The 23,918-nt window shown below is 41.5% G+C and overlaps 1 protein-coding gene and 1 pseudogene across 1 annotated transcript in view; one reads left to right on the top strand and one right to left on the bottom strand.

Moving 5' to 3' along the window:
• The window catches only part of CACNA1C (calcium voltage-gated channel subunit alpha1 C), a 592,062-nt gene that overhangs the window by 13,151 nt on the left and 554,993 nt on the right, over nucleotides 1-23,918 (top strand). The gene's annotated exons all lie outside the window — the stretch shown is intronic.
• On the bottom strand, nucleotides 3,835-4,960 carry LOC103296759 (L-lactate dehydrogenase A chain-like; annotated as a pseudogene).

The raw sequence follows: 23,918 nt of genomic DNA, 5'->3' as shown, positions 1-23,918 counted from the left end.
GCTCACAGGTTTAAGGGAGGGTGGTATAGTCACATGGAATCAATGGAGAAAGCATATATGAAGGTGGTAACATAGCTGAACCTTAAAAGGATGGACAGAAATAAGGCAGTGAGGAAGGGTAGATATTCCCAACATGAAGAAGTATAGTCAATAATGTGTTCATAGACATACGCATTGGATTTTAAAGGAGTAGTGAGTTTCATTGGAGCACAGGTTATAAGTGCGGGAGAAATGGGAGAGAAGGTTGGAATGGCAGGAAAGGGATAATGTAGAGAGGCTTCGTATTGGGCTGAGGAGTTTGCATCTCATTTGGCAGGCAGTGGAGGGCCATTTAAAGTGAGTGAGGGACTGGTGTGATCAGAGACTGGTCAGGCAGCAGGGCAGAGGATGAGGTGGGGGTGCTAAGACTGAAGGTAGAGGGACAGTTCTAAGGCTTTTGCCATAGTCCAGGCAAGAGAGGGAAGAAGGGATTTTTCTCAACAAAAGCAAGAGAGTAAGAGAGTCCTTTGCTGTTATCTAGATGGGAAGGGGAGAGGGTGGATTTGGAGGACAAATAGAAGATACCAAGTATACATGCAGAATTAGAGTGTGGTTTTTTAAAAGGTGATATTTGAAGCTGTGGAAATGGATGAAAGGAAATGGTGAAGAAGCTGAAGACAGAGCCCTTGAGTGACAGGAAGGGGATAAGATAGAGGAGATAGAGCAGGAGTGGTCAGGAAAGTGGGAGGAGAGCCTTGCTGCTGCGGGGCCAGAGGGCAGGGCGAGGCCACTGCTATCAGTGTTGAATAGAGTAGTGGATAGGGAAGGTGGGAAGTGAGAAAACCCCACTACATTGGATGATTTGGGTATAATCAGTAGACTCTGAAAGTGGGTCAGAATGATTGTTGTGCAGGCAGACTGCACAGTGCTCAGGTGTGGTAGGCATGAAATGGGGCAGGGCTCATGTGGACCATTCTTTCAGGAGTTTTGACTGTGAATGAAAAAAGAGGGGATGGATTTGTTGGCACAGGAAAGATTGGAAAAGGCAAATTGGAGGAAGATATTGATAGGCAGATCTAGAAGAAGGCAGTAGATAGTGAGGTCACGGACAGCCAGGGAGGTGGAATTCTATCTTCAGAAACAGACATGAGGTAGCAGAGGATGAGAAAATATAGAATGGTATTTGGCAGGTAAAGCTTTAAAAAGAGATATTTGTGGCCTCAGACAGGGAGAGCTGGATCCTGAGAGAGAGGAGGGCAGCTTGGAGTGGAGTTTGAGTTTGAAAAGACAGGAAGAAGTAACAGTCAGTAGAAAAATGCAAGAGTCACCCCAAAGAAATCACTAATGGTTCCTAAGTCTGAGAGGGAACCCAGCTGAGGTCAGGAGGCATGAGTTAGGGGCCAGCAATGGTCAGCATTCATAGAGAATGGCTCCCCAGAATTGAGTTTGGCAAAGTGACATAGGTACAAACTAGGTCAAGGGGGCAAAGAGCTCTAGTTGTATAAGGAGACAAGTGAAGCTAGAGTTGCTATGGAGACTTGGGGTGGCTGGTGGGAATGAAGGTCCCAGGACTCAGAATTTTAGTAGGAGTTGGAAGTCTGACTGCTCTAGCCTGCCCCTGTTTACAGATTATTCATCAGAATAGTGGTTGGCCCCTTGAGATCTGAATGGATGTACAAAGGGGTGGGTGGACTTTTTGGGGGGAGCGTGAGAACAGGAAGAAGATGGTAAGCCTGGGTGGTGAGATGTTGGAAGCGTTAGGAGCGTTGATGCAGGGTGGTAGGAAAGTAGTACCAGTTGCCTGCCCAGGAACAGTGAGTTTGTGACAGTCTCTGGGGATCATCATAGCCAACCCTGTGGCCACCATTTCACCCTGTCTAGCCTCATCTGGAAAACCTACCTGCAGCGTCTGGCCTCATTCTGGTGAAACTCAAGGGCAGCACTGACTCCAGCTCTATCTCTTGCGGGACCTGGGCAGAAAGCTGTGGGGTTTTCCCTTTTTCTTATTGCAGTGAGACTTGTTCAGAATGCACTGTTTCCCTCCAAGTGTATCAGTTGTGGAATGAGCTTGGTCCACATGGACAGGTTTTCTCAGTGCCACCTGCTGTCACTCTCCAGACAACTGGTCTTAGGCATTTCTTCAGCATTTGACTTTGATAGAATGAAAAAGGAGAAAAGAAAATCCCAAAGAAGAAAATGACTGGAAGAAAAAATGTTGTTGGGTTTGGTGAAGCAATGGAATGGGCCTGGTGTCCCTGAGAAATGGGCATGACTCTTCTTCAGGACATCCACAGGTATCACAGTGTGTGGTCACATCAGGCAACTTGGCCCATGGACAGGCGCAGGTCAGTGCCTCCTACATGGTTACATGTAGGTCATGGTCTGTTTGACAGAGAGAGGATAAAATGGCAGTAAATGCCATCCAGCTTGTGTTTTTCAGGCTCAGAAGGAAATGAGCGTAAATTCAAAACCCAAGGCTCTTAGGGAAAGATTCCTCTAACACTCTGGGCCAGTGCATGTGTGTGTGAGAGAGGGAAGCAGCAGAAAGGAGGGGGAACAGTGCGACTTACTTGAAACCCTGAAAGATAGCTTGTGTCACAGGAGCAGGCATATCTGGGCACAAGGAGACCTGTGCCTAGAATGACCTCTACCTTTTGCTTTGGCATTTTGTTGGACTTTTAACGTCAGCATGTCTGGGGATCTGCTGCCCTCAGTCCCCCAATTAAGAATCTGTTTATTCTTTCAACCCCATTTGTAAATGACTATTACTTGAACATTGCAAAGGGATTGATTGAACATTGCAAAGGGATTGATTGAAATACAGCAGGAGAAGACTGTGTGTGTCTGGTCCTTTATGTATTGTCAGCTACATGGGTAAATTGTAGTAGAGGTTCAAATGCTTAACCCTTTGCACTCGCTTGCTTTTTTCTCGATTCCTTTATTCTACTCGGGATTTAATTTTTTAAATACCCCAGATTTTACAAAGCGCGGCAGAAGAATAAAAAACTGGAGTTTCTTTTCATACAAACTTACTTATTTGGATTTTTTTTATATTTCAAATTATTGATACATTCAAAGAGTATAAAAAGAGCTGCTACCGATGCTAACCGTGTCGAGTCACACTCGACATCCGAGTGCAAAAGGTTAAGTTTTCTCTGGGAAAGATGCCTTGGGAGTGGTGCAGGAAGCGTGTAAAACAACCCTGCTGCATGACTTCACCAACAGTACCAGAGAAAAAGGGCTTTGGGTGTCAGAGGCACGGGGTTGTCCTGTGTGTGGGACGATTGAGAGGGGATCTTGAAATGGGGTGCTTTATCTTATAGGTAGTACATGTGCCTAAGGAGACACACCTGCTCCCAAGGAAATCTTTGTGAGGAAGCTTTATTGCATCTTTCATTCTTTTCCTTCCTTCTGCTTTTTAAAGGTTTACTTGGTGTTCTAGTTGGTATGATACTTGAATAATTGGCTGCATTATTTATTTGTTTATATGTGGACTTTTCTTTTTTACATTACATGGCAATGTACACGAGTGTGACACAGACAGTACACAAAATCAGACCCTTTAAAACAGTTATGCACATGACATGCAATATTAAATTTATACTTTGGATCCCAGGATGTGATTGATTGGAGGAAAAAAGTTGGACGAGGCATGTTTGGTAAAGGAACCACAAGTTACATAACCCAGTGGACACACATCTAGTTTGAAGGGCAATACAGTGTAATGCAGCATTGGCAGTGGCGCCATTGAGGAGGTGGAACTATTTCACACAAGGTAAGGATGGTCCAGCATCAGGACACAGATGCAGGGTTTTATGAACCATTACTATTTCTACCTTTAGGAAAATGATGTTTTTAGTCACAGATCAGATAAAAGGGGCAATATGCACAATCTCCAACTAAAATCCTGCTGTAGCCTCGACAGTGAGGTCGTAGGACATTAGAAGACTTGAAAACTGTAGCTCTTTCTGGATCCCCCAAAGTTATCTGCTCTCTTCTTCAAACGGGCTCTTCCTCAGGTGTCAGTCACCTTCACAACATCAGAGGTTCCACTCTGTCCCAAGAGGAAGGAGCACTAAGGAGGACGTCTTCGTTTATTCCATGGAGACCCGTAATCATGGTGGAAATTGGATGCACCCGCCTAAGATTCTTCATCATACTTCCTGCCAAATCTGCCACAGACAGGCCAGTGGCCCAGGGTGTGTAGCCTTTCAGTTTGATCACCTCATAGGCACTTTCAACCACCTGTTTGTGAACTTCTTTCCGCTGTTCCTTTCTGCATCGCTGCCTAAATCAGGGTGCAGATCCTTTGTAAATCAGGGTGCAGATCCTTTGGGGAGACACCAGCAACATTCACTCCACTCCACACAGGGACACTAGAATCTCCATGCTCCCCAAGGACCCACCCATGACAGCTTAATGGGTGAACTCCCAGCCTCTCCCCCATCAGGTAATGGAAGCAGGCTGAATCCAGATTGCAACCACTTCCAATAAAATGGTTTTTGAGAAAGCCACATAGGTCAAGATACTCACTGGATTGGAAACAACAAGCAAATTGCAGTTGGGGTGTATTTCACAACATTAGGAATGATGAAGTTAAAGATATTCATCCTGTCCTGGCTACACAGGTAAAGGACAGCTAGACCCTTCACAAGCTTCTTCCCTTAGCTGATTTGAATCTATATCCTTTTCCTGTAATAAATCATGATAAAAACACACTCCCCTCCCCCCATAATAAAGATGTTCACGTTATGCTGGACCAAATTAAGATGGCATTCTCCCTCATGTTGATGTGCCCCAGCTGTGGTAATAACCAGCTTGGAGTTTGCAGTCTCACTGTAGTCTCTGCCAGAGACAGTTTTGGGAGTTCTAAGGAAAAGGCTGCCATGTGGAGACCCATCATCTCGCCCTTCAGTTTGTCTTCCATGACATCAACAAGAGCAAGTGTATCTGCCACGTCCTTCATTAAGATACTGATGGCTCAGGCATCCAACAGCACCAGCCCAACGACTGTAATCTTACTCTGGGGGCTTCGTTCTCCCTGAAGAAGACTCACAGTCAGCTGCTCCTTGAGAGTTGCCGCACTGGACTTAGAAACAAAAGAAATTGGAGTGCATGGCAGGTGGGCGTCGGTGGCACATAGTGTTGGATTCCGACCTGGTGGTAACTGCTCTGGTGCCCTCTTTCTGTCCCCCGCCCCCTATACAGTAGCACAGTGGTTGGCAAACTCATTAGTCAACAGAGCCAAATATCAACAGTACAACGATTGAAATTTCTTTTGGGAGCTGAAAACCGACTTCTGCGCATGGGCCACGAAGTTTCAATTGCACTGTACGTGCGCGCCCGCATGTGGTATTTTGTGGAAGAGCCACACTCAAGGGGCCAAAGAGCCGCATGTGGCTTGCGAGCCGCAGTTTGCCGACCACTGCTGTAGCACATATTTGGTATTTCTTTAGCAATGGTCTTTTGTGGTAAATTTCCTCAGTCTTTGTTTTGAATTGTTTCTTCCCTCCCCCCCCTTCAGTGATGGCATAGTCAGATACATAATTCTGTTAGCAAATACCTTCCTTCAGTAATTTGAAGATATTCCATTATCTTCTGAACTCTACTGTTGCTGATGAGAAACCTTCTGTAAGTCCAAATCAATATTCTGATTTTCAAAAAGATATTCTTTTTGTTGTTTGCATTATGCCATTTTACAAAATCATGTTAATACATAGATTTTAAAAAAATCTTGCTTGAGACTTGGTGGGATACTTCAATCTAAGTATTCATATTGTTCACCAGTTCTGGAAAATTCTTAGTCATTTAAAAATATTGCCTCTCCATCAGTCTTTCTATTTTATTCTTCTCAAACTCTGTTATTAAACTGTGTACTGGTCTTTCTCATTTTACCCTTTTTCTTAAATGCCTTTTCTTAGCCTGTATTTCATTATCTTTCTTTGCTACATTCTGGGTAATGTCTTCAGCTCTATCTTCCTATTCAGCATTTTTTCTTCATTTGTATCTAATCTGCTGTTTTAACTTTAAATGCTTTTATTTTCAATGACTATTTTATTTCTAAAAGTTATATTTTGTTCTTTTTAAAATTTGTTTTTTTAATAGTGTATTTTTTCCCTTTATGGTTTCTATTCCATATTTTAGATTGTTAATCATTTTAAATATATATGTGTATATATTTATAATACTTATAGTCTATTTTAGATAGTTTTATCTGTTTCATCCCTTGAGGAATTGTTATTCTGTTTCTTGTTTCTGCTGAGTTTCACTGATGGTGGATCACTTCCTTCTGTGACATAAAATTTTTGAGTGTGAGCCCATCTTCTTTATGAAATTGTTGTCCGACTAGGTTCTAAGCATCCTGAATTTTAGAGGTGTTGCATTTGCCCCCAGTGGGCAATTTTAGTGGCTTCACTGGTCTATAAACAATTTTTAATATTAGCTTCTTGACTTCGAGTGTCCATAGTATAGCCGTGCTTTAATATTTCATGAGAAAGAATTTTCACACCCAGAATCTCAGACAGAGACAAGTGGAACGTGTATATAGTTGGGCTGACTCATACAAATAGGGAACATTTTTATTTTTCTACTATTGCAGCCTTCAGACCTGCTCTGTTGGATTTTCCTTTTCTTTTTCTTGTTCACATAATCTCAGGCTTATATTAGCTTTCCACTCACATTCAGTTATTAGAAAAGTCTCATTTCAGTAATTAAGACTCATTTTACAAATATTAGAAGTCCATAGGCTACTTCAAGTCTTACCCATGGCTTTCAGATTTATCTGGGGGTAGAGGGTCATGACTTACTTTTTTCTTTCTTCTAGTTCTTCCATTCCTTCCCTACTTCTGGTCTTCTAGGATTAGGAAAGAGGAGAGAAGTTTAATGGAAACGGGGCTAAAGTCTTTCTCCTTGGTGCTGCTTTGCCTGACATTGGCTGGCCGTCATTCTCTACTATGGTAGCTATCCCCAAACTGGCTCTTTCTTTGGGCATCTTTGTGGGCTCTTTTAAGGTCCCCTTGGGGTCCTTTATATCTCATAGTTCCATGATGTGGGTGATGTGGTCTCTGCAAGACTTCTTGTAAATTGCATAGCCTCTTTCTGCTGGGGCAGCCCTCTTGGGTGGAATACTTTCATAGTAGCTTGAATCCAGCGACCTTGCATATCATCAGCTCAGCCCAGTAGAGGCTGCTGTATTTAGTTAAAAGTTGGAGTTGCAGGCTGTCTTCCATTGTTGCCCTTTTTCCTTGTCCTGTCAGCACAGCTGATCCAAATCTGGAGAATTTTCCAGGCAGAAAGCAGGCACCAACCTCGGTTTGTGTGCGTCCTCCAGATTCTAAATAGCATGGTCAGTGCTTTCCCAAGAATAGTGCTCTGCTCTGGTACTCCAGGGTGGGCATTGGGCGGGGGTTGGGGGGGGGCAATGAGAGGCTGGTTTCTCTTTATCCTACCATAGTGTCCAGAGATGCCCCCCCTTGGTGCCCACTTCACTTGATTTGGGAGGGGGTTGGGGGAAGCATACGCCTCAGCCCACCCCTTACTACCCCCAGGATGCCTGTGTTTCTAGTCCTCTTCTTATGTAGGCTGGGTGGGGTGCTGGAGGGAGGGATCAAGGACCAGTTTGGCTGCCTGCTATTCCTGGCATCCAGTGCCTCTGTTGTTTGAGGGATACTTCTCACTTATTGCTCTCAGGTTTGGGGCTTCAGCTGGAATTCTGAGATAAGAAAAGTCCCAATCAGCATGTTGTGATCCACATTTTCTTAGCTCTTCTTTGGGCATGTGGGTAGGGGTTTTAGACCCCTTTTTTACTGAGGATCAATAGTTCCAGGTTCTCAGGTTTATGCCAGAGTCTCAGTCAACCCTTTGGTTTTGTGGGGTCCTCTAGCTCTGTCTCCTGTTTTGTTTAGGGGTTAGAACCCCACCCCTGACCTGTGGGCCTCTCAACCTCACATCCTCCAGAGCCATCCCAGCTGTTAGTTCCCCAACTCATTACTCAGCTTTAAGTTCTCTCTTCCTTCCTGGGGCTCAGCTCAGATTGTTCAGCATTTGTTTGCATCATAAAAAGAACGAATTCCCTATTTTTTGGTGGCCTAAGCCCGGCCTGCCATGTTGCCAGAGTTGGACATTTGCATCTGTGCTGTATAGACCACTAGTAATACTCCTATTTCCATCACAAGGATGTTGTCAGAACACATAAGGTCCTGGGTGTAAACATGCTGTGAAAGTATTGATACATTTACAAGGATGGGATTATTATAAATATACCTCTGTCTGGTTTGTTAAACCATTATCCTTTGATCTGGTCATTTAGTAAAACTATATTTATAAGGGGAAATGCTCACAAACTGACATGACATGATGATGTCCAATAGTTTACCTCCTTTAACTATCACCTCTGATTTATGACACCTAATGGTTTCCAGTCTGTCTTTCAGGGCTTACTCATTTAGAGTATTTTAAACTTTCAGGATATTAGTCCATTATTCTTTTTTATATCATTGGACTTAGAAGTATATATTAGATATTCATTAAAACTATATTTGGTACATTAGGTATCTGTTAGGTAAATTATGTGTATTAGGTTACACCAGGTACATCAGGGTGTCTCATTCTCCTTCCTTCACTTAGGGAATCAAAGACAGGACAGACTATCATCAATCAATCAGTCAATGTTAAGTGAGTGCTTACTGTGAGTTTGGCACTGTAATCGCTCCTTGGCAGAGGGCATGAACAAACAACCAATTTTTGACAACTATGTATCAGGTAGTAGGTACCAGACAGACACACTCCTAGATGCATTGATGGATGAAATGGCCTGGCATCTGCTCTCCTGGAGCTTACATTGGAGCCACTGGCCGAGCTCCATTTGAATTTCTCAGTGATGGTAACCTGGTACATTGTTATAGCCACACTTGAGAAATGAATGAATCCTCCGGGGTCTGGAAGTCTTGTTTATTTTTTTTATGGATCTGATACCCTGATCCCATCAAGGACTAAATTTTTATTAAAAGAAAACAAACCCTAGGCTAGGAGTTGAACAGCTTTTGGAATAAGGGAGACAAACTGTGTGTGACAGATGATGTTGTGGGTTTGAGTTGCTATCTCTGTGCCACTGAAGTTTATCTCTGATTGCCATCTCCCCTTTCTGTACCCTTCCCATCGCAGTGGAGCTTTCTCACATCATCCTAAGGGTCCAAGGCTTTTTGCTTTTACCTTTCCTTCCCTCTGGGAAAGCACACCCACAGATTAAAGGCTCAGACCCCTGACAGAGCTATGCAGCACAGCACAGTCCCTGCTCATCCTGGCAGTCATGGACATACCTTGGGTGGGCGCTATGTCCCTGGAGGCCACCAACTTCATTGAGTGGGTGGGAGGACAATGGTTTCTCCAGGAGGAGTAGGGTTACCTGGACCCTGCTCAAAGGGAGGCTAAAATCAACTATTTACATTTTTATATAAATTAATTTTATTTCTTCTCTGAAGTATTTGCATTTTCAGGCTTTTGTCTAATTGTGAAATGAAAGACTTGGTCTTTTCCCCAGGAATTCCAGTCATCAGCAAGTAAGTTTAGGAGGAATTAGTAAGACTAAAAACATTCTATGGATGATTTTCCTAAGCTTGTGGTTTCAAATTAAATCAGGCAAAAGATACATCTGTTAACTGATGGTCATTGGCACCAATTCAGTGCCAATAGGAATCCCCAATTTGGTGTGTGGCGAAGAAGGAAACTTTATTAGTAGCACAATTGTGATACAGCACTACCATGAGAACAGCACAGCTATGAACAGCTCAATTGTGTTACAGCTCAATTATGAAGCAGCATGGCTGTGAAAAAGCACTGTTGTGAGATAGCCCTGCTCTAGCCCAGCCAGGGAAGTGCAATCTTCAATCTTTGGTAGAAAGGGAAAGTGTGCTCCCTAAGCCAGAGGTGAGCTGACTTATATAGACAGAAGCCCCCACCCTTGGACCTTGATTGGTTGGTAATTATGAAATGAGGAGTCCAAATCCTTGCAGTTTGATTGGTCCAAAAGGCACTGTCCTGATGCTCAAAATGGAGCCTCTCTGATTGGTTGATGAAGTTGCTGATGGGAACTATAGCTAGGCAGCTCTGATTTGACAGGGAACACCTCAGTCCTATTGGTTGGAATATAATTTCAGGAACTCCTTTGTTAGGCTCGCTCAGATGGCAGGAACACAGAGCAGTGGCAGGCAGTTCTGTGTGGGAGGCAGGTAGTTCAGTGCTGGCTTCTCCCTAAAGTGTGGTTTGTGTTAGAGCCCGTGTTTAGAAATGGTTGCTGGACTCTGTTTTTAAATTTGAGCCCAGTTCACCACCCGGAATCCTTCTTGATAGGTATCTTTTTTCTCAGGGTCCACACATCTAAGATGAACAATAAGTTTCAGGTCCTGTGCTGATTCAGGACTGATTGTGGAGTGTTTCGTGTTGAAAGGATTCTGAACTATTGCTTAAGCTCAGGGGAAAGAGTGTAGTGGTTGGTTAGTGATGTTTTCCATTGACTAGGATGGAGGTAAGGAATGTAAAGCACACCTACTACTTTGACCATTTATTTTTATTTTTTTATTGATTTCAGAGAGGAAGGGAGAGGGGGAGAGAGAGATAGAGACATCAATGATGAGAGAGAATCATTGATTGGCTGCCTCCTGCATGCCCCACACTGGGGTCTAGTCCACAACTCAGGCATGTGCCCTGACTGGGAATCAAACCATGACCTCCTGGTTCATAGGTTGACGCTCAACCACTGAGCCATGCTGGCCAGATGGCCATTTCTTGTAGAGATGGACAGATGCTTAGGTTGTCCTTTATTCAACCAGCTGATTCAATCAGTATGTAAACAAACAGCTAATTTGGTGGGGAAAAATCTGTTGATATGTGTATTTGGTATAATGTAGAAACAAACAGAAAAAAAACTTAACTCTCTTATAAATTCTGTTTTTCACTTTTTATTCAGCTAGGTTGGTACATCATAGACATATTTTTAAAGTTGAGTTAAATCCAAGAGCTTCTAAATTTCTGGTCTAACTTTCCTGAAGGAGTCACTAGATAGTACTTTATAGTTTCATCACACTGTCTTTCTAAATATTTAAAAATACATTTCACTCTTATTATTTCATGTTATTCTCACTTGATCCCTTTGAGAGATGTTTTTTAGTGCATGGATGGGGAAACTGATGCTCAAGATGATTTGACTTGCCAAAGGTTGTCATGAGCAGGTGAAGGATTGGCCCTGATCCCTGGCCTTCCTCCTTTTTACTATGAACTTTCTGTGATTCCTCTGGGGTCTCCAGGAAATTTAATTATTGTTGATATCCTCTCTCAGGGGCAGGAGACTATTTTGGCAAGTGACTCAAAATAGCATCTTTGCTCTGCTTTAGAGGTTGCCTTTTCAGCAGCAGGTTGATAAATTAGACCCCACCACTTGGATAAAATACTTTGGGGTTTATAGGATGGAAAATTTTGTTTGGAAATGAAAATAGCCCATAGTCATTCGTACCCTGAAGTTGTCAGATGATACTGTCTGAGTCACCCCTCACCATCTCCTGGCACTCGCTGGGGGGTGGGGCTCCCTGAGGTTCACCTAGAGTGGTCTTGGCCATATTTGGCTTTCTAGAGCTTGTTGGCTTTGGAAGTGCCTTTCAACCTGCCAACACCCAAGTGGAGACCCAGATCCCTGTGCATTTAAATGGCCTGGCTGTAGAGAGAGCTCAAGTGGAGACATCCAAGGGATGTGGGGCCATTTAGTTAACATAAATCAGCTCTCTGAGCATGAGTATCTAATGCATTCCTTCGGCTATAAACAGTTTAGTGTCTTGACAGCCAACATCTTCTCACCCCGGCCCTTCCTAGCACAGACCTCCATTTGGATTTGTTTCTACAATCAGGCACTTTGATGATTGCAAGGCATGGTAAAGAGCCTTTCTGAGAAATAATAAGCTATTGTATGTCAGGCCCTTCCTCCTCGAGTGTTTGTGCTCAATGGGTGCAAGCAGACTCTCTCTGCCCTCGCTTATTGCTTCCAGTGGGTACTTTGCTAAGTATGTTACCTTACTATCTCATTTAATCCTCACCTCCAATTCATGAGGTAGGAACTGCTATTAATCCAGGAAAGAAAACTGAGCTTAGGTAACTTGTCTGAGACCACACAGCTAATAAATGGTAGAGCTGGAATTTGAACTTAGCCTGCTTTCTGAGTCATTGCTTTTAAAAAACCCTGCCATGATTATATTGTTTCCTTTCTAATTTGGATAGTTTGCTGTTGGATTGTTGAGATTTTTCTTGATAGTTTAAATAGCAGTCCCCATGCTGGCAGAACAAGCCTGTGGATCTTCTCAGCCCTCCTCTGGCAGGAGGAAAGTTTGGGTTAGGAATGTGTGTCATCGTGGAGGTGGTGTCAGCATGATGGCCTGGTCCCAATCTCAGATTTAGACCAGCGAGAACCAGGGTCCCAGAGTCATGGTTTGCACTCTGCTTCAGGTTTCTCCTGGGAGTGGTTGTGCCAGGGCTTGTGCTTGGCAGGGAATTGTTTTGGTATAAACAGGGATTGGTATATTTAGAAATAATCTCTAGGGATTGTCATATGTGTTTATCTACATGCTCAAGAGATAAAAGTCAGGGAGGTGGATCAGTAAGAAAATACTTGGATTGACATCTAGTTGACACAATGGCTCTTTCCCAGGGATACAGGGCAGCCTGATGCATAGGGCCTATTTTAGAGTCTTTCTTTATCAGTTTGGAATTGTCGCTATCTGCACTGCAGTAAAACAAGACTAGCCTGAGTCTGCCTTTCTTGACTTGAAAAACATCATCACACGGGCTTGCCTTAGTTTTATTTTTTTCCTAACACATGTCGTGGGACTCTATTTTCTCTCCCCAACCCACCGGCAGATGTAACTTTCTGATTCACTGTTTCATTTAGGGCAGACATTTGCAGAGCAATGTCAAGAGGGGGCTGTTTTCACTTTGGATATTACTCATACTTAATGTTCTTGCTTTGAATGTATTCCAAGAGGATACAGTAAATAAAGGAGTATGTATACATCCATGCAGGAGCTCATGGGGGATAAACTACATTTCTTTTCCTCTTTCTTCCCCTCCCCTCCCCTCTTCTCCCTTCTTCTGTTGTTCCCTCCCCCCTCCTTCCTACCTGCTTTCCTTCCTTCCACTATATATTTTTTTACATCAGATTTATTGATGCATATTTTACATATGGTGAGGTTCACCTTTTATGTATATAGTCCCATAACACAATAGTCAGGCTATAAATCATTTATAAAGATTCCTCATACCTCATTTATTCAATACTCTCTCCATCCAAGGTCTTTGGCAATCACTGATCTGATTTTGCTTCTTTACATTTTACCTTTTCCAGAATGAATAAATGATAAGTGAAGTTATGTAGTATATAACTGATGTGAGTGAGTGGCAGGCTAGATTTGGCACATGGGCAAAAGTTTGCCAATCCCTCTTTTAAGGGATCAGCTAGAAATGTATTCTTCTATTTTACATAGCATTTACCCAAGAGAAATAAAAATATATGTCCACATAAGGACCTATAAGAAAATATATAGTAGCCTGATTTCTAATAGCCTCAAACTGGAAATCACCCAAATGTTCTTCTATTGTGAATGGGGAAACATTGTAGAGCATCCATAGAACGGAATACCACTCAATAATGAGGAAGGACTGGTTTATTCAACAACATGGATATGCCTCTAAACCTTCCACTGTGTGTGTGTGTGTGTGTGTGTATATATATATATTATTGATTTCAGAGAGGAAGGGTGAGGGAGAGAGAGACAGAAACATCAATGATGAGAGAGTCATCGATTGGTTGTCTCCTGCATGCCCTACACTGGGAATCAAGCCTGCAACCTGGGCATGTGCCCCAACTGGAAATCGAATGTAACCTCCTGGTTCATAGGTGGACACAACCACTGAGCCATACTGGCCAGGCAAACCTTCCACTACATTTTTAATTCAATAAACAAAACATTTCTCTAAGAGGTAGGAAAGGGCAACAGAAATTATAGCTCTAGCACCATATATTTTGTAGTCATAAAGTTATTTGCCTCTGGCCTTTCTTCCAAGTTTGATTCACACTTATTCTAAAGTCAAATACACTGATATTGGGATCATTGCTGATTTTTATAAGATGATTCAATTAAAGTGAACTCCTGCTTTATATAATAGGACTTCTTAAGTGGGATATCTGTTAGAAAGGCCCAGGAAACCTGTTCTTGGTACATGCAGCTGCTGTGTCTGAAGGACACAGAGTTGTACGCTATAGTATGTAGTTTTCACTGAAAGGGGAATCAAAATATGGATCCTGATTCCTCCAGTTTGAGGCTGTATATATCAGGCTACTATATATTTTCTTATATGGGCATATAAGGTCCTTACATGGACATATATTTTTATTTCACTTGGCTAAATGCTATGTAAAATAGAAGAATACATTTCTAGCTGATCCCTTAAAAGAGGGATTGGCAAACATTTGCCCATGTGCCAAATCTAGCCTGCCACCCATGGAAGTACTCGCTGGGGAAAGACAACCTATCCTGATCTGGAACAGACTCGGAACTAGGTTTAGGCTATGTGAACTCGCTGAAGTTTAATGTTTTAGCACCGAGGCTGATGGGTGTTCAATAAAACACGAACATGCCAACCACTCAAAGGGTGAATGGACTTAGATTTAGGATGTGATCTTTTATGATCAATTGGGAAATTTAATTTAGGTACAACTAATAGCTGTGTGTGTGTGTGTGTGTGTGTGTGTGTGTGTGTGTGTGTGTGTGTTAGGTTGGTGAGAGTTTTGCACATTTTGTTTAAATGTGAACAAATTTAAATTTTGTTTAACCTTCTAGGCAAGTGTTTCGTATTGGGGATATATCATATGTAAAAGTGATATTGGGGTTCAGGCTTTGCAATTAATTGTAGATATCTCTTTTATTTCACTTTTCTTCTGCCTTTTTCGGAGAAAGAGGAGATATTTATGTATGGGTAGTCTTAGGTACATAATGTTATATATTATCATTTTTAAAATTTTTATTACTTAAGAGGAAGGAATGCGGTTTTGACTGGAGTGCGTTTAGTTGGGGTTTAGAAATAAAAATAGCCATGATTCATTGACTCTCTAGTGTGGGCTAGTTCTTATATCAGGAACTTCATGTGAATTGTGTAATTTAAGTCTCAAAACAGTCCTGTGTCATAGATAATGTGTACTTTTAACTGCACAACAGAGAAAATAGGTTCAAAATAGCTAAGTCCATGATGAATGAGAGTTATGGCCTAATAAGATTTGGGGGAGCTGGAATGGAGCCATTGCACAAAGCCCAGAACTTTAAAGAGTTTCCTGTTCAAGAAAGGGAGAAAAGCCCTGCTTATTGGTCTGGAAGACAGTAAGGAAGTGTGCTGTCTGTCCTGGGGCTTACTGTCCCACATGTAAGAGAGAAAGACTCTATGTCTATACCACTCACAGGTATGGAGTTTGACTTCATTGCTATGCACCTTTCACAGGAACTTTAGGAGTTAAAAAATGACATTGAAAACTATATTTTGGACATAAAAAATATGGCATATTCTGTTAAGAATGAAATTGTGCCCCGTTCCCCAATTTATGTATTGAAGTCCTAAGTGATGGTGTCTGGAGATGGGACCTTTGGGGGATGATTGCGTTTAGATGAGATCATGATGGTGGAGCTCCCATGATGGAATTAGTGCCCTTGTAAGAAAAGACAGTGGAGCGATGTGAGGACTTCTATAAGCCAGGAAGAGAGCTCTTGCCAGAAACCAATCAGGGTGGTTCCTTGATCTTGGACTTCTAGCCTCCAGAATTGTGAGAAAATAAATTTCTTTTGTTTAAGTCACTGAGTCTATTGTATTTTGTTACGGCAGCCCAAGATGACTAAGACATATACAATGGAATGTTAGCCAGCCTTAAAAAGATGGAATCCGGCCATATATTACAACACGGATAAACCTTGAAGACGTTTTGCTAAATGAAATAAGCCAGATACAAAGAGTCAAATACTGCATGGTTCCACTTATACGAGATACCTAGAGTAGTCAAACCCATAGAAGCAAAAAGTAGAGTGGTGGTTGCCAGGGGCTGGGGGAGGATGTGGAGGGGTTGTTCACTTGGTATAGAGTTTCAGTCATGCAAGATGAAAAGTCCTAGAGGTCTGTTGCACAGCAGTGTGCATATAGTTGGCACTACTGTACTGTACACTTAAAATGGTTAGGATGGTAACTATTATGTAGGCATTTTTTACCACAATAAAAAAACCTAGATGGAGAATAATTAATATGCATATGCTCCTCAAAAATAAACACAAACAATGCTAAAGCAGAGTTCTACAGTTCAGGGCCCTCAACACTTTCATAAAACAAGCAATCCTGGCTGAAGAGGAGCTAACAGCAAAAATTATAAACCTCCATGAGGAAGAGCCAATAGATATAGCAGGCGTGACGATTAGTGCCCCAAGAACTAAAGTAACAGGACAATTTGAGGAGACTATAAAATAATTTGTTTAAAAAGTTAAAAGAGATAAAAAAGAAATAGCATAATAAAAGAATAGTACTCTCTGAAAAAGGAAATTTGAAAAAAAAAAAAAAAAAAAGGTCCTAATAGTTCTAGAACTGAAAACCATAGCCATTGAAATAAAGAACTTAATGAGTGGGTGAAACATTAGGTAAGAAAGTAGAAGATAAAATCTGTGATTTGAAGTTAAGACCTGATGAAATTGCCCAGAATTTAGCACTGAGAGGTAAAATATTAAATCTATGAAAGAGCAATTGAAAGAATTGAAGGACAGAATGAAAAGTTACAATATATGTCTAAATGGAGTTCCAGGAAATAGTAGAGAGAATGGTGAAAAAGCATTATTTTATTTATTATTATTATTATTATTATTTTTAAATTTCTTTATTGATTAAGGTATCACATATTTGTCCTCATCCCCTCATTCCCATCCCACACCCCTTCCCACGCATGCCCCCACTCCCCTGTTGTCCTTGACTACTGGTTAGGCTCGTATGTATGCACACAAGTCCTTTGGTTGATCTTTCCCCTTTATCTCCACTCTCCCCTACCCTCCCTCTGAGGTCCAACAGTCTGATCCATGCCTCCTTGTCTCTGGGTCTGTTTTTGTTCATCAGTCTATGTTGTTCATCATTTCCCCTAGATGAGTGAGATCATGTCCTACTAGAAATACACTTATAAGAACAGAAAATGAGACAAGCAATAATGGTTATGCTGAAAGGCAAATGAATCAGTCTGTCGTGAGTTTCTTTCTGGGCCAACAGTTCTTTTGAGACCCAATTTCAATGTCAAACAGTTCCTTATATGTACATGTCAGCAATGATATTTCAGTTCTGGATAGTGGACAATTGGTGGTAATGCAGGTCCGACCCTCTCTGGTTTGGTCCTGGGCAACCTGCAGTGACGCACAGCTGCTGATTGCTAGTATGGCAAGGCAACATCAGCATCTTCCATCTCTGGACTGCTTCTCTTCTGTCTTCATGGCTGGAGTAGTCCTGTCGATTCCTCTCTGTTGCTGGAATCCACATGGTCTCGGAGTTGTTTTCTGAAAATATACAAACATATTCTTGACCAAAAGTTAATAAAGGAATATTTTCTATAAATATGACTTGGGATCCTTTTTCATTTTTTTGCCCAAATGATTTTCCTCTGGCTTGTTTTGACACCATGTGTGTTTTTCATGGGTGTCTTGCTGTTAGCATTACAATTAATTTTCTAAAGTACAAATTTTCTAGATGTAGTTTACTTACAGGATATTTTTCCTTACATGATATTCTTCTATCCCCCCTTTTTGGATTTAAATATTAGGAGGCTTTTGAAAATTTTATAATGTAGTCTTGATAGCTTTTAGAAAAAGCATTATTTTAGAAGATAATGCCAAGAATATCCCAAAATTTAAGAAAGATATTGATTTTTAGATTGTGGCAGCACACTGAATATTGAGTAGGGTAATTAAAAATATAGCTACAGCAAGACACTCAATGTAGAAAACCGCTGAAATGTTAAAGAAAATGAGAAAACCTTAAAAGCAAGCAGGGAGAAAAGACATCATCTGTCTACAAACAGCAGACTTCATCAACCACAATAGACAGTGGACAATGAAATAATATCTTTGAAGTGCTCAGTGAATATTAAACTAGAATTCTATACAAAGCTAGATTGCCATGCAAGAGTTAGGATGAAAAGACATTTTTCATATCTACAAAGACTGAGAGTACTTACCTTTAAAGCAATCTTTCAGCAAGCAACACATTTAATAAAGATGCTTCCCTCTCTCCCTCCCTCCCTTCCTCCTCCCTCCCTCCCTCCCTCCCTCCCCCCTTCCTTCCTTCCTTCCTTCCTTCCTTCCTTCCTTCCTTCCTTCCTTCCTTCCTTCCTTCCTTCTTTCCTTTCGTAAGACTAAGATTTAAGATTTAGGGTGATTTGAAAATAAGAAGGCTTTAAATATTGAACAACAATAAGGTCGAAGATTAGTGATAGGTGGGGGTGGGTGAAAATATCAGGATTAAGTGCATGCTAAGGTCCTGATATTTTTCAGAGAAATAAGAAAGTATTATTTAAATTATCTCCTAATTTAAAACAAAAAAGAGAAATATCCAGACGTTGATCCTTGGACACCCATCATTATCACTAGAATAACAACCAACATATACTAAATTCTTAATTGTGCCAAGGTATTTCATTTATGTTATTTCATTTGATCGCACAGCAACCACATTAAAATGGTCATGTTCCCATTTTGAGAGGTAAGAAAGCAGGGGACATATTAACTTTTGTATTCCTATTACTCACATTAATATACTACAGTAGTATGTGTTCAGGAAATGTGGGTGAGCCAAACCGAGCTGAGGTTAAAATGCAGTCAACAGTTTGCCCATGTCACAATATTAGAAAAGTGATAACATCTCTGTTATCCAACCTGTCTAACCTTACAGTCCTTGCTTTTCTGTGGTGCTCTGCCCTTCTCTGGGTAAGTGACTTACTTATTTACTTCTCTGGGTAAGTGACTTCCTGTAAACCGCTGCCTCACTTTCCCCCTCTCATGCATTCTTTGGTCTCCTGTGTGACGGTCCATTCAGACTTGATGTCCTGGCTTTGTTTTCACCCTGTGTCACACAGATGAACAGAGCCTCTCGATCTTTGTTTTGTTTTCACAAGCCTGTCTCTCCCGGTTTCTGTGTGGTACTCAGACAACATTGCTAGCACTGTGTTGCTAGGATATGCAATAATAATCATAGCATTTAGAGCATGTGCCCTCTCTCTTCCCCCCTGCACACACCTGCCTTTACCATCTGTTCAGGATGCCCGCTACTGCTGCTTCAGTACCTTGACCCTGTGCCTCACTGTGGATCCCAAACCTTGGTTTTCTTTAATCAATGAATTACCAGTGAGAAAACCAGCACCTGGGGTTGCTAAGCTACCCTGGACCCTGTTCTAGTCACACACTAGAGAATCTATCTAATCTCAAACTAACTGGTTAAATCTGTGAGATAACTTTGTTGTTGTTTGCCTCTTGGTCTGTTTAATCATGGATTGTACTATTTGGTTTCCTGAATTGCTTTCAGGCTAAAACAGTCAGGTAGTCCCACATCATAAAATGGGGTTGTGCATAGAATGAAAGGGGAACTCTGAATGTATTTAGGTTCTCATTACTGGCTTCTCACACAGTGTCATCATCTTTTAGAGCAGTGGTTCTCAACCTTTCTAATGCCGCGACCCTTTAATACAGTTCCTCATGTTGTGGTGACCCCCAACCATAAAATTATTTTCGTTGCTACTTCATAACTGTAATTTTGCTATTGTTATGAATCGTAATGTAAATATCTGTGTTTTCCGATGATCTTAGGCGACCCTGCTAGCGGTTCTCAACCTGTGGGTCGCACAGGTTGAGAACCGCTGCTGTAGAGCCTAACACCATTGGAAAACACAGATATTTACATTACGATTCATAACAGTAGCAAAATTACAGTTATGAAGTAGCAACGAAAATAATTTTATGGTTGGGGGTCACCACAACATGAGGAACTGTATTAAAGGGTCGCGGCATTAGAAAGGTTGAGAACCACTGCTTTAGAGGATCTTATTTTTTCTTCATTCCTTCCTTTTTCTCTTGGTGCATTTGGATAGACCTAACATCAAATCCGTCTCAGGGGTTTACACTGCCAGAATTAGCAGGCCTGGTGGACAGATGGTATCTTGAAGTCAAACAAAGGCTCTTGGCTTGCTGCTGATGGAGGCTGTGGGCTCCTCTGATCTCTCTGCTTTTCCCCCAAAAGGCCCTGACTGTAGGTCCCATCAGTACCAGTTGTTGAGGCCCGTGTGCTGTTGTTTTGTGGTTAAGACAAAGCATTCCAGTTTCCAGGGTGGCCAGAGGATCAGGTTATACCTTTCTCAGGGAGACATCTTGAGGCAAATGGGAATAGCATCTCCCTTGCAGTTGGAGTTGCTGAGTTCCTGACTCCACCATGTCAAATGTGGCCTTGGGAAAGCCTTTGATTCTCAGTTTCTTTAACTGTAAATTCAGGGTTGTAAAGAGAGTTGAGTGAAATGATAACATGAGAAAATGCTTTGTGAACCTTAAAATACAGTACAAATATAAGGCATTATTAATCTTAGTGCTTGGAGAATGGATTGTAGGAGTTAATGGCCCTTGCTGTACCATATTTCAGTGCCAGGAATGATGAGAGCTGTCAATAAATATTGATTAATGATGAGGTAGAGAAGCTGTTGGACTCAGTGTGGAAGCCAGGGCTTTATATATTAAATGCATGCATCTATTCAATCATTCATTGAGCAAATATTTATTGAGTGCCTACTAAATGCCGTGCACTGGGAATACAAGTGAACAAGACAAATTGAATCATGATTAATATTTTCTCATGAAATTAGAAATATATGGTATGTTTTTATCTAGAAAGTTTATTTAATACAGGGTGGGACAAAAATAGTTTTACAGTTGTTCATATGGAAAATCATACAATAACTAATAATACAAGAATAACTCTGTTTCGCATACTCACAACTATAAACCTACTTTTGCCCAATCCTGTATAAAGAATTGTCCTTTATGCTGATAATATGTCTGCCATGCTCTTTAGTGTTAAATGTCATATTTTGTGATATGGTAATGATAGTAGATGGTAGTTGATTTTTAAAAATAATTTCACATAGTAAATTAAAAAGAGATGTTACTGGTCCTTGAAATCCAAAAGCTTGGGAACTATTGCAGCCCAACCTCCCACACAATGAAGAACTGTCTTTAGCATTCCCACCAGGTAGGCATAGCATTTCTACTTCGATAATTCTAGGGAAGGGGACCTCACTAACTTCACAGAACAGCTATTCCATTCCAGTTTTGAATAGCCTTTATCTTCTGAAATAAGATAAAGTTGAAATCTGACATCCTATAACTTCTGCCCATTCATCTTACTCCTTCTATCTGGGGCAAACAAAATGCATTTTTACTCGATATGATTTAACCATCCAGATTTTTGAAGCAAGCCATTTTTAAACATGTTTTCCAGCATTCTAGTCCCGACTTTTTTTAAATCCTCACCTGAGGATATGTTATTTTTTAAATTGATTTGAGAGAGAGAGAGAGAGAGAAGGAAACATTGGTGTGGGAGAGAAACATTGATTGGTTGCCTCCCATACGCACCGATTGGGATCAACCCGAAACCTAGGTATGTGCTCTGACTGGGAATTGAAGCCACAACCTTTTTGGCGTATGGGACGATGCTCCAACCAACTAAGCCACCTGGCCAGGACCCCACATTCTTTACCCATTTCTCCTATATCTTCATTCTTCATTCTTCACCCTCTTCCAGTCACCTGCCACGTTGCCAGTGTCCCTCTTGGAGCCTGCTGCTTAGAGGGACACAGGCTTTATCTGCAGACTAACTTATGCTGAATGCTCAGCCTGCTGCTTCCCTTAGTCTGGGCTCTGAATGCAGATTAAGGGAGTAAAGATTGCATTTGCCTTTTTGGCAGCTGTGCTGTATTGTTGACTCATATTGAGTTTCAGTCTACTAAATCCTCTGGGGTCTTTGTCATATAAATTGCTGATAAGCCAGGGTTCCTCCTACATTATGTTTAGGCAGTGATATTTTTTCATCTAAGTGCAGTACTTTAGATTCATGGCTATTATATTTCATCTTGTCAGTTTGGACCATAGTTTCAGCGTATTGAGGTCATTTGAATCCTGATGCAACCTTCCAACTTATTAACAATTCCTCCCAGATTTGTGTCAGTAGCATATTTGACAAATTTGTCTTCATCCAGATTTTTAATTCAGTGTTAAAAAAACTGGAGCCAAAGACAGAACCCAGGTTCACATCAGTAGAGACCTTCCAAGTTTAGATACATTTGTATCTAAATGCATCTCTACGTGCATCAATCATCAATGCATCCATCTATCAGCAGCTACAGGTCCACCTAAGTGTATTGATTATCCACCCTGGTGATGTGAATGCTGTTTGTGACTCTTCCACTTATCTTTCCCTTATTAAAAAATATATTTTTTATTGATTTCAGAGAGGAAGGGAGAGAGATAGATGGAAACATCAATGATGAGAGAGAATCATTGATTGGCTGCCTCCTGCATGCCCCCTACTGGGGAGGATCAAGCCCGCAACCTTGGCATGTGCCTTTGGCCAGAATTGAACCTGGGACCCTTTAGTCCTCAGGCTGAAGCTCTATCCACTAAGCCAAACCCATTAGGGCTCCACTTATCTTTCTTTATAGGCAATATCAACCATGCCCATTATTGAACCCGCCATTGGTATGATTATAACTTCCAAATTTATTTTTTCAGCCCACATATCTGTCTCAAGTTCACATTTTTATTTTTTCTACTGGAAATCTTTAGAATGTTTCAAGTGTCTCAAAATTAATTTGTTGTTTGTCTGCCTCTAAAACCTTTTTGTCTTTCTGTGATCACTATTTCAGTGATGGCACTACCATGTTGGTTAATTCAGATGCCTGGGAGCCATTCTCAGTGTCTTTGTTTTCTTCCCATTCCATAGCTAATTTTGTTAGTTGGTCTTACAAAATTTCCTTCCTTAATATTTCATAATCCACCCCTCACACTCTAATCTGCTTATATGATTATAAGAGCCTCTGACTAGATTCTCTATACCTGGTCTTAGTCCTTTTAGTTCATCCCCTACTATGTCACCAGAAAGCAAAAGCACAAATCATTTTATGGCATTGTACCTCTTTGAACCCTTCACTGGCTCCCGGTTGACTGTAAATGGTGGCTGGTCCTTCCTGGTCTGCCCTTGACTTGTCTTACTGACTTAATCTCTTCTCCCCTCTACTAACACTACACTTTAGGTATACTATCCGCTGCTGGTTCCCAAGCGCAGGGCATTCATTTGTACTTTGCACAAGCTGCTCCCTGTACCAGGAATGTCTTTTCACTCTTTCCAGTCAACTCATTTCCACTCCTTTTCCAGAACTCAGATAAAGCCTGCTCTGCTCTGGGACTCTTTCCCTGTCAGCTCCAGACTGAGTTAGGAGTTCCTTTTCTGAGCTGCCATGACACTCTAGGCCAGCGGTCGCCAACTGGTGGTCCGCAGACCACTGATGGTCCATGAGGTCCGAAAGGTTGGTGACCGCTGCTCTAGGCATACCCACTAGATACCTTGTCACATGTGGAATGACAACTTGTCTACATCTTCCACTTGGTTGGGGCCCTTTAGGTAGTTATTGTGTTCTCTTTGCCCCTGTAACCACAACTCCTAGCCCAGGCTTAGTGTATAACAGGCACTCGGGGTTTGCTGAACAAAGGGGTGGATGGGTGGCTTGACAAATCACTTCCCGTTTTATCTGGACTATTAATTTCCCTGATCAGCAGTGCATTATGATTCTGTGTCTATGGCATCCA

The sequence above is a fragment of the Eptesicus fuscus genome, chromosome 7 (genome assembly GCF_027574615.1).
Source record: "Eptesicus fuscus isolate TK198812 chromosome 7, DD_ASM_mEF_20220401, whole genome shotgun sequence".
NCBI lineage: Eukaryota > Metazoa > Chordata > Mammalia > Chiroptera > Vespertilionidae > Eptesicus > Eptesicus fuscus.
Note: the sequence above shows the minus strand (reverse complement) of the source record. Positions and strands in the feature narration are given on the sequence as shown.